Genomic DNA, 11,474 nt, shown 5'->3' on the forward strand with positions numbered 1-11,474 from the left:
CAGGATCCCCCTCACCCCAGTGGCCCTGTTAGCACCTCCTCCTTCCCTTGTTAGCGCTTCACAGCCCCTCTTCCTCCTCCGGCCCCTGCTGTCCCCTGAGAAAGGCCCCGTGGCTCGCAGCCCAGTTCTTCTCTTCCCACTTCACATCAGCTTCTATGTTCTAAAGCTTCATGAGCCCCCTCCCCTCTTCACCCCTCCCTCATCCACATGCAGAGGTCCTCTGCTGAACAAGCGAACCTGGGGAGGGAAATTGGTGTCCCTGCAATTCAGTGCACACTCCTCTTACAGGTGGGGAACAAAGTGAGCACCCCCCACCCCATCAGCCTCTCCTGCCTAGAGGAAAAAGCCTTGGACTGGGGGCCACAGCTAAGTCCTGGTACCAGCTGTGCCACCCCCGTGAAGGCAAATCACTACCCTCTCTGCAGCACTGAAGGGGTGGGGACCAGGGACTGGGTAGTCCTGCCGACCCCTCCAGGACCACCGTGCCCAACCTAAGCCTGGGCTGCCGACTGGGACAGGGTGGTCCTCTGCTCCGAGCCAGGCTGTCAGGCTGCCAGGACTGCAGGTTTCCTCTACCGAAGGGCCCCTTCCCTGCCGGCTTTGATGTGTCTGCAAGGTTAGAGGAGGATGTTTGGCTTCGGGGCCAGGTGCCAGGATAAACTCACTCTGCCTGCTACGCCAAACCACTGCCTTCTCTGCGCCTGGCTTGCCTGCCTTCCTCAGTCTGGGGCCTGGCCTCCCCCAAGGCCAGCACTGCCCTGCCCACCCAGTGGGGTGGGTGCCCAGTGGCTGCATTTACTGCTTCTGGGGAGAGGCCCTGAGGCCGATGGATGTCCTGTCTCGGAGGCTGTCACTGGGGTGATTACCTGCCTGCCAGGTGACCAAGGGCCTGGCCCAGGTGGGAGTGGAGGGACCAGACCCCAGCTGTTAGAGGGGGTGGAGGAGAGATGGAGTATGGGGGAGGGGTGTCCACGTGGAGCTGTCTGCATAGGCTTCAGCTCTTCCAGATGTGCAGAGGCTCCAGATGTGTGATGACTCAGCCTGGAATGGGGAGGGGTGGGGGATCCAGGTCCATGGGGGCAGGGGGATAGAGAGCAGGGGGACGTGAGGTTCTGAGCAACTGCCAGTTGCTGCTCCCCTTCCTCTGGAGCCCCCACCTCCTCAGGCAGTGGAGCGGTAGCTGCCGGGAGCTGCCCAGATGTTCAGCCTTCAAGGTTCCCACTGCGCACAGATGGGGAGAGGAGAGGCCTGGGGCAAGAAGGGGCCCTGCTGAGAGGTTGCTCCGACATTGGAGATACAGGGAGATAATAGGGGGACGTGATTGGAGAGAGGGGCTGGCAGAGGAGGTGGGAGGAAGGAGGAGACAGGAGGGGCAGGGAGAACCTCAGGACTGAAATGTTAGACCCTCTCTTGGGTTCCTTTGGGGGTGTGATGCTGGGAGGAGGGCGCACAGGTGCCGAGGACTTGTGTGTGCCCCCCCGGGTGCATGTGCGCGTGTGTGAGCTCTGTGCTGGAGTGAGGGTTATAAGCGGGAAAGAGGGAGCTGGGAAGAGTTGTGTGTCTGACACATCTAAGATTCTGTGCGTGTTGGGTGTGGCGGCTGTGAGGGGTAAGGTCTGTATGAGAGAGGAAGAAGGCGGAGACAGCATCTACACAGTGTTTGGCTGGGGGTGGGGGATGGTGGTCTCTTAAGTAAGGCCACGTGTGCCTTTGGGTGCTGAGAGCGGGTCCCTGGAACCTGGGGAGGCATCCAGGCACAGCAGGCCAGGGCTCCAAGGTCCTGGGGTTTCCTACACCTCCAGCTCCCTGCTTTCTGAGGGGAAGGGGAGCTTTGGAAGAGGCTTCTAGAACCCTTGGAGTGGTAGTTTCTCCCTCTGGGCCTCAGGCTGCTGTGATTTCTCCTGCAGGGCAGCTGAGGGGCTCCTGAACTTTGGGGGGATTTTCCCTGTGGGCTGCAGTGCCAGGACCCAGTGTGCAGCTGGGCTAGAGGCCCCTCTGTGCACCCCTCCGCCAGCTCCACGGAGACTCTGTCCCAGTTTCCTCTGTGGCCTCCAGGTGGGTCTGCTGGCTGCGCCTCTGGCCGCTCCCTGGAGAGGCCCACCTGTGCCAGCCGCCCATGCCAGGGTAAACAGGGCACTAAGTGTCTGGGCTGGTGCCTGCTGCGAGCTGGGCACTGCTTCTCCACAGCGGCTCGGCTCCCGCCTGTGGCTTGGGCTGCCCCTTCCAGCTAAATGACCGGTCTGATACCTACGCCCCATAAACAGTGTTTTCTGGGCAGGAGGGGGTCATACGCACCCAGAAAGCAGACAGATAATCAAGTTTAATCAGGAGACAATGTGTCACCACCTCCAGGGGGGGGGGCTCCTGTGACTCACACCCCCACCCCATGCTGCAGGGGTCCTTGACCCTCTCAGGCGGCCCACACACAACCATCCCGCTCCTCCAGGTGTCCGGCACAGTTCCTGGCACCCACTTCTCTTGTGAGTGTAAATATGTCCCCTTGGTAGTGGCTGGGAGCAGGTCAGCTCATCCTGTGCCGTCCTGTTCCCTCCTTTCAGAGCCCGTGGGTGGAGCTTCGAGAGGCTGAGCCCTATCCCCTAAATCACCAGCATGAAATATGAGCTTGGATGTGTACATGGTCCTTCAGACACTGCAGTACCACCGGCCCCCTACTGCCCAATCCAGGGCCATCTCCCTCCCTCCCTCCTCCTGGGACTGAACCCTGGAGGCCGGCTCCTTCTCAAGCCCACCCATGCTGCCCTCGGCTCCTTCCCCTCCCCACCCCCTTCCTCTCAGTGCCTCTCCCATCCCCTCCTCTGGAGCTGAGTCCAGGTGACAGGGGGCACTTATTTCTCAGTCCTCCCTCTGGACCCATCATCGCCTGCCCCACAGGACCAGGAGGAAGACCCTTGGCCCACATGAAGCCCCCCTAAAGGGCAGGGGGTGGCCATGCCTCTGGGGGAGTAAAACAAGCTCCCAGGGGCAGGGGAAGCACTGAGCAGGGTCAGGTATAGAGGGGCAGGAGGTTCTCCCTCCTGGGCAGGCACCCACACTCCTGGAGGGCAGAGGGCAGGAAGAGGGGCCAAGGAACCAGTGGGCAGTGGGCAGGCACCTAGGACCATGGGTGCCACGCATAGAGATGAGAGATGCCAGACTGAGGCTCCGCAAGCACCCCACCCTCCCTCTCCCTCCCCCCTCCCTCTGTCATTATCCATCCCTGGGTATCTGTCTCCTTCCACATTGGTGTTTCTCTGTGTGTGCCTGACCCCCTGCCTCTCACTCTCTTCTCTCCTGTCTCTCCCCTCCCTTTCTTACTTCCTGAGGGGAGTAGCCCCAATATTGGAGCCAGGTTCCCAGAATGGATGATGGCTTTGTCCAGGGAGGACCTTGGCTTAAACCCATGGTCTCAAAATAGCCATGTCTCGCTCCCCACTCTGTGCGGGGTCCTTGGGGCCAGAGCCACTCGCTCTTCCCAGGTGCTGTGTGTGTGTGTGGGGGGGGGTGCGGATTTAGAACTGCTTCCCTCAGCAACCGGGGTGAAGGCAGACCTCTCTCTCTCTCTCTCTCTCTCAATTTCTCAGTCTCTCTCTCTCCCTCCCCACCGCCCCCACCCACCCCCTGCCCAGCCCAGGCTGCACTCTGGACAGGACGGCTGCAGTCTGGGCCGCGTGGCTGGGTGACCAGATGCCCCGTGTGCCCAAGACAGCCCAGACCCATGCTGTGCCTGAGTGTAATCTTTAATAATGCCCCAAAGAAACCTGATTTCGACTACAAATTCCTGGAGAGTCTCACAGCCCCCCAACCCCTCACAGCTCCCAGGAGAGCTGTGTAGCCTGCCTGGGCCTTGCCCAAGGACACCAGGGCCAGACAGCAAAGAGGGGAGCTGTATAAATAGCCCATTTTGGGTAGCGCCCCCCCCCCCAGCAGGGTAGGGTGGGTCTGCCTGCTGGAGAAGGAGGAAGGAGAGCTGTGGTCGCCCCCAGGCAGCATGTAATTTAGGATTTATTCTGGGGCACTCTCTGTAGCTCCGGGTGGGGCTGAGGTTAATTTGAGGGTTTAATGGGGTGGGGGATTGGATCAAGAGGGGGAGAGGGTAGCCCTCCCACTCATGCCTGGCTGGGAAGGTGGGTCCTTTCCAAGGCCCCTGCTACTGTCTGTCCCTGGGTCCCTTTGTGGAGGCCTTCATGGACCCCTCTGTACCTTCCTTCTGGAGCCCAGGCTGCAGTTCGCAGTCTCCTCCGAGGCCTGGGTTCCAGGTTGTGGGGCTGCACCAGCAGCAGCTGGTGGATGAGAGAAGTAATGACGGCTGGGGGCAGAGCCAATGGTCAGCACGTGGGCAGAGAGGCCCCTGCTGGAGGGTCCTGGGGCTGGGGAAGCAGCCATTCCTGGGAGCTTTCAGAGCCACGTCAGCCCGGCTCCCAGATGCTCCACGCTCTGTCCTTCCCCAGAGGTGCAGGACACCCAGTCTGATGGGGAGACTCAGGCTTTGTCCTCAGGAAGCCTCAGCCTGGGGGAAGGACAGGACACAGGCTTTGCTTCCCAATGGCCAGTCATTATTTTCTTGACCAACCCATCATGATCTTAATTTTTAGTCTTTATTTGTTTACGACGGTGTCTCTTCCTGGAACTTCAGCTCCGTGGTGGCAGGGACTTGATTCTGTCTCTTACAGGGTCTTCAGCATTTTAAAGCACAGAATAGGAGCTCAATCAGTGTTTTCCAAATGAATAAATGTAACCACACCAGATCTCAAAGCCCCTCGTCAAGAGGCAGCCACACACAAAGTGTGAAGCCTTCTCCCTCGGCGCTCCAGGCCCACATGATCTGATCCCTTCACCTTGCACCCTCCTGCCCCCTCTGGCCCACTTTTTGGGGCCATCGGCCACCCTGAGCTTTTGGCCATGGCCCAAGGGTTGGGCTCCCTTTTCTCATCACCTTCCCTCTACCTGCAATTCCTTTTGCTCCCGTCACCTCTTGACCAAATCCTGCTAGTCATTCAAGGTCCCATGTAGTCACCTCTTCCATGAAGCCTGCTCAGATCCCTCTGCTGGACGTAAACCCCCATGGCTTGTTGTCCAAGCTTCTCCTCTCACTCCGCATGTACCTACTGGAGTTGTTTCACTATCCTTTAAACTATAAGCTCCTGGGGGCCAGGCTTGCCTGAAGCTGTCCGGGGGCCTGGTACCCACGGATGCTCCATCAGAGGAAGCTGTGAGTCACCCATGGGCCAGATGGTGGTGTGTGCTCCTCTCTGCCCCAGTTTCTGGGAACTCTGGGTGATTCTACAGTGAGAGGTATATGTGGTGGGTGGTGGTGGAGGGAGGTGATTTCAGGAGCCAGAAAGAGCACATAGGACCTGAGTGGGGTAGAGTGGCATGAAGTTTCCCTTGGAAAGATACTGAGCCTTTGGCTCAGAGAGAAGAGGTGAGCGCATAGAGTAGGGACGTGTGATGGTGCATCGGGGTAGGGAGCCTGGGGGCTGGCAGATGGGGAGAGAGGACAGAGAGTGTGCAAGGCTGGGGTGAGGGCAGAGAGAAGGGCAGACTGGGGTCAGAGGAGACAAAGGCCTCTTGGTCCGTACACCACACCCTCCTTCTCCCTACACAGCCTGCCTCACCTACGCAGCTGCTGGCCTTTAAGAAGACCTCCTGCCTTGGGGGCTTTGGTTGCTCCTCCTTCCCCTTGTTTCCCTTCTACCTCTCCGGCCACTCCTCCTCGCAGGCTCTATTTCTTCATCTTCCCTCAGGTTGGGCCCTGGCGTCTTTACTCCATGCTTTCTCTGGGGGATCTCCACTCTCCGGTCACCCGGTGAGCATGTCTGCTTGGATGCCAGCCAGTGTGCCGAAGTCGTCATGTTCAACAGTAACCCCCTGGCCAGACGTTCAAACCAGAAACCGGGAGCCAGCCCTTGTCCCTCTGCCAGTCGGTCACCAAGTCCCATGACTTCTAACTCCTACAGCTCTTGCAATCTGGCCATCTCTTTCCACCCCCTTGCCAACAGCCTGGGCCCGGTCACCACCACTTTCCACCTGGACCCCTGTGGCATCTTCCCAGTGTCCACTTGGACTCCACACTGATCACTTTCCAACTCATCCTCCACACTTCACCCAGAAATCTTCCTGAAGATTTTTTGACCTTGTCTTCCCACTGGCCTCTGTGCTAAAGGCTCCTTTGCAGCATCCACTCCTCCGTAGGTTCTGCACTTTGCCTGCGCTGTTCCCGAGGCCTGCCACGCCCTTCCCCAGGGCTCCTCTCAGTGGGCACCCACTCTGGGAAGGCTTTCCTTATTCCTCTCTGAGCTTGGGTCAGGAGTCTCCTCCTGGGGGCTGCTATCACCTTAATTCCCCCATCACAGCAGTTCGTGTGTTGAATAGCACTTCGCTCCTTACCCAGACCGTAATAACTTCCCATAACAGTACCTGGTGCCAACAGGTAAGTGCCCAGATATCATCCTTGATGGAACATCATTCAGGGGACATCTACAGAGCAAGAAGGAAGAAGACATATGCACCCCCACCCCCACCCACACACACAAAAAGAGCTGGCCCCTGGGGCCGTGGAGTCGGGGATGTTCCAGGGCCTGGGGTGGAGCAGTAGGCCTGAGTTGAGGTTGCATGCGGTGCTGGCCTGGGGGGTCAGAGCTGAGGCTGCCCCATCTGCACTGCTTACCTTCTGGAAGTCGACCTGCCCAGGGTACACACAGGATCAGCAGAGAGTGCCAGCCGAGGCCTGGGGCTGAGAGAAGGCCTCCATATCCCAGGATGGGCCAGCACCCACCAGCACCCACCAGCCTCTTCAGTGGCAGCCTGGGGTCCAGACAAACTGGCCACAAACAGAAAGATGACCGGCATCCCACCCCAGCCCCTGGGCAAGCCCAGGGGGAGGGTGTTGTGCCCTGACACCTGCCACACCTGCAAGGGGCCATCTCTGCAAACTTGTTTTCTACCTTAACAATTCATAAGCATTTTACTTCTTACTCCATACTATGTCCTTGTATGTTTTAACATGAAATTAATGTTTTAAATCGTTTACCACTGATGGTGGTGGTCGGGTAGGTGGTGGTGAAGACACCCTGGGAGAGGAGGCAAATAATAAGGGCACAGCTATTTTTGCCCTCGTCCTGGATTTGGAAGGAGTGTGGGACCAGGAGCTATAGGCTCAAGTCCCAGTCCCTGCTCTGCCCACACTGCGCACGGCTCGTGGTCCATAAAATGGGCTTTGAGCTGGCAATGCTTTGGCTTAAAACAGTGGCCACCATAAAATGGAGCAGTGGGTATGAAGACTTAATGGTTCGCGCACAGAACCCGAGGTGCCAGGCTTGATGCCTGGTCCCTTCAGGGACCGCGGGGGCAGGAGGAAGCAGCCAGGCCTGTGCCCCTAGTCTGGCCCCTGGCCAGCTTCCCAGAAGCAGTCTGGGGGTCCAGGCAGCGGCCACCCCCTTCCAAGCTAGAGGAAAGGGTGAGCTCACCCTCTGGCCCAGGGAAGGCAAATGGGTAGGAGAATAATTAAAATGCCAGAGGTTAGGAGGTGAAGTTACAATGGAAAGAATGAAGCCCCAGCACTCGCCGCTGCCGGCTGTGTCTCCCACCCCACTCCCTCTGCCAAGCCCACATTTGATTTTTATTTTGGGAGCCGCCAGCACAGCACTTGGGAGGGAGCAGAGAAACCTCACTCCTGCTCCCCTGCCACGTCTGGAGCTGGGGCCCTGTGCGGGGAGAGGGATCCCAGGGCCCAGAAGTCCCATCCCAGGACCCAGCTGTCCTTAGGGATTAGGCTCAGGGGAAGGGCAGCATGTGGGGCAGGAGTGGGGTTCGGAGGCAAGGAATGGAGACCCCCAAAGAGTGAAGGCTATTCCTTCCGGTGCTTTTGTCCTTTTGCTTCACTCTTTCGAACCTGAGGAAGAGAAAACTCATCCAGCTTCTAGCTTGCCCCCTTGCTCCAGCTTACTGGCCCCCCCAACCTGGGCTCTGGGGACTTCCAGTGTCCATTGGTATGTGTACCTATGTGGAAGGATTCTAACTCTGGTCTTGTTCCTCCTGACTTGCTCTGTGACCCTGGGGAAGTTACTATCCCTCTCTGGACCTTGGTCTCATCTATGAAGTGGGAGGGTGGGTAAGATAAGCATTTTCAAATTGGGCTATACAGAGGGGCTGGGAGGCCCTGCATTCCCCAGACCACCCTCTCCTAGGCACATCTCTCTGCCCCATCCAGGGACTTCGGAGGTGGGAGCAGCTGCTGGCCCGTCCCCTGAAGAGCACTGAGACCCCTCTTCCTGCAGACAGGAGCTGCTGGGCCAACTCACATTTTCCTGCTCTCAGCTTTCTCCACTGCCCGTAATACGCTCCAGATGGTTTCTCCATCGAAAGCCAAGGCAGCAGATTCCAGAGGGAAAGTGGTTGGGCTCCTCTCTGGGCTCCTCTTTCCACCAGGCTGGAGAGGGGCTGGGGCCAGGGACTGGGGCTGCTGGAAAGACGGAGTGGGAGCAGTGTTAGCTCCACAAAAGGAGGGTGGGTGGAGGGGAGGTCTCCTCAGGCCCCTCAGTGCCAGGTAAAGGGCTGCAGACAGTGGGAGAGACCAGGGGTTTGTGCTGAGGCGGGGCATGTCCCAAAGCCCCTTGGTGACTCCTGCAAGGCTCTCGCCCTAACTGGACAGCCCACCCAGGACTGCTCGGGGGGCTCTGCGCCCCGGGGAGAAAGGCTTTCCGGTGTTTCCAGTGCTGGGGAAAGAGCACTGTCCAATGAACCAGATACAGCTGGGTTCAAATCCTGGCTCTGCTACTTCTGGGCTCAGCAGTCTTGGACTTCTTGGAGCCTTGGGCTCCTCATCTGAAACTGGGGATGGCTAATGCTGCTTGGCGCGGTCGTGAGGGTGACGCAGACAATGTACAGAAAGACTTCCTGTACCCTCAGATGTTCAGGAAATGCCCAGCGCTTCCTGGGGACCCTCAGAGCACAGGGCTTGTCTCCCCCTAAGGAAGAAGCCCCACCCCAGTCTGACTTAGTTAGACCTGCCCTGCTGCCCCTTCCCAGTGGTTCCTTCTAGGGGCCCAAGGGGACTTTAAATGGCCCTTTGGAGCCTGTTTCAGAGACAAGCCTGGGGAGAGGGTGCTATGGACCTGAGGCTGAACCCAAACCAGTACTTGCTTCCCCCCAGGCCCCAGCCCCCCACCTCAGCTTCAGGACTTTGCTTGGGCCTGGAGAGCCACGTAGAAGCAGAGGGGCTGGGGGTGGAGGGGGGCAGTCTCCCAGCCAGGCCCCGCCTGCCCCTCTACAACTTTGCCAAGACAGCCTCCCAGCCACGCTTACCCTCTCCACCTCTGCTGTACCAATGGGAGCTCTTCGATTTTTCCACCAGAAGAGCCAAGAGCAAAATGAGTAACAAATCCAGCCTGGGGCTGCCGGTCCCTCTGCTTGCCCCTATGGTGAATGGAGGGAAGGGAAGAGTGAGCCCCCAGCCCCTTCTCTACTGCCACTCCCACCCTCCACCCAGGACCCCAGGCCTGCTTCAGGACTCCTGGGACAAACGGCTTAGCTGGGGAGGGGAGAGAGAACCCTCACTTCCCCACACCCACCTCCAGGCTGAAAGTCTGGGGCTTGCACTCGCTGCTTCCCACCCGCAGCCTAAAAAGAATGAGCAAAGAGGCTGCTTCCTCTCTTCCTCTTTCTGAGCCTACGGGGCCCATCCTCAGAGGGGAGGGGGTAGTCACTGCTCTCAGGTGCTCCCTGTCTAGGCAAGGAAATGGGACCTCTGAGCCCCCTCCCACTAAATAAGCCCCCTCTTCCTACCCAGCCCTCTTCCTTCATAAAGCCCCCCTGCCCCCACTGCATCCCATTCACTGCACCCCGCTCCTTTTCCACTCCTCTCCCCACCGTGGGCTGCCCCCTCTGCAGAGACCTCACCTCCCGCCATTCCAGGAAACAGTCTCCAGGAGAGGCAGGCAGTGGCCCACCACAGTCCTGTACACCTGGTGGCCCCAGCATTTCCTCTCCTCACCCTGTGAGGTGGTACCCGACCCTGTCCAAAAGCTACCCTCTCCAGGCTCAGGGACCCTCTCTTGCCCCTGGTCCCCTGGTGCAGCCCACACCTCCCACTTGACAGCCTCCTTCCCATCTGCTCACAAACACACACTAGTGTCTCTCACTACCCTATACCCCTGAGCCTCCAAATCACCTTGCTGGCTCTCTCCTCCCCTTCCCAGTGGCACTTCTCCTAAGGGCTGTCTCAGCTGCCATTCACTCCTCGACCTGCTCCAATATGGCTTACAGCTGAGACCCTGGAAAGGGCCACACCCAGGAATAAGGGACAACTGGGACCAGACCAGCTTCGCTGCATCAAGATGATTTACCTGCACTCCAGCTACGGGAGAAAATGAAACTTTCTGTGGAAAAGAGGGCACCACGGAGCCTCTGCTACCTGGGACACACCGTGCCCACCCTTCAGTAAAAAATTGCCTTCTCCTCCTCTTTCTTTTTCTACTCCCTTCTGCTCCTCTCAAGGACAATTCAGTCCAGAAGCCTTTAGATGGGCCAAGAGGAGAGGTGTCCCAGAATGGGACAGAGATGCCTAACACGTGGTTTTGGGGTTCAAGTGAAGTAAGGAGGTGTCTCTGATTGGGGAGCAGTTGGAAGAGAGAGAGCTCAGTCACGCGGGCAGATGGCCTTGGCCAGAATGTTGCAGCTCAAGCAGAGAAAGGAGATTATCCAAGCAAGGAAGCACGGACCCTGAAGAGCTGAAGCGGATACCTGACCAGGGTAGTGGCCAAGCACTGGGAAGTGAAGTCCACGGGGGATGAGAAGGGCCCCTCTCAAGGGCCAGGGCAGGGCATCAGAAGGTGTGAGATGTTTGTTGAGATGAGGAGCACACCCACGTAGGGGTAGAGGTGGCGGGGGCGGCTCACGGTGGGGCGCAGTGGCAATGGGACATTGGTTACTCACAGTGGGACTGGTCCACAGGCAAATTCGTTGAGGGAATGAACTGGGTTTCTCACTGTTGGCAAAGGACATTATAAATATAGAAAGGAAGAAAGTTAGAATGAGCCCCGAGTCTGAGAAACTCTCACAGCACAGAGACGCCCACGGAGACACGGCGACCAAATGCAGTGTGGCGCACTGAACTGGATCCCGGACCAGAAAAAGGACCTTAGGTGGAAACTGAGGAAATCTCCAAAGTGTCCACTGATGGATAAAGGGATAAACAAAATGTGGAACACACACACAATGGAATATTATTTGACCTTAAAAAGGAAGAAAATTTGGACCCATGCTACAATGCAGATGAACCAGGAGGACATGATGCTACTGAAACGCACAGGACAAAGAAGTGCGGTCTGGTCCCACACATCTGAGGTCTCTAGATTGGGCACATCCTTAGACACAGAAAGGAGAATGGTGGTGGCCCGAGGCTGGGGTGAGAGGAGGTCGGGAAGTTGTTTAATGAGTGTGAAGCTTCCGTTCTGCAAAGTGAAAAGAGCTCTGTG

This window comes from Desmodus rotundus, chromosome 9, assembly GCF_022682495.2.
Source record: "Desmodus rotundus isolate HL8 chromosome 9, HLdesRot8A.1, whole genome shotgun sequence".
Classification (NCBI taxonomy): Eukaryota; Metazoa; Chordata; class Mammalia; order Chiroptera; family Phyllostomidae; genus Desmodus; species Desmodus rotundus.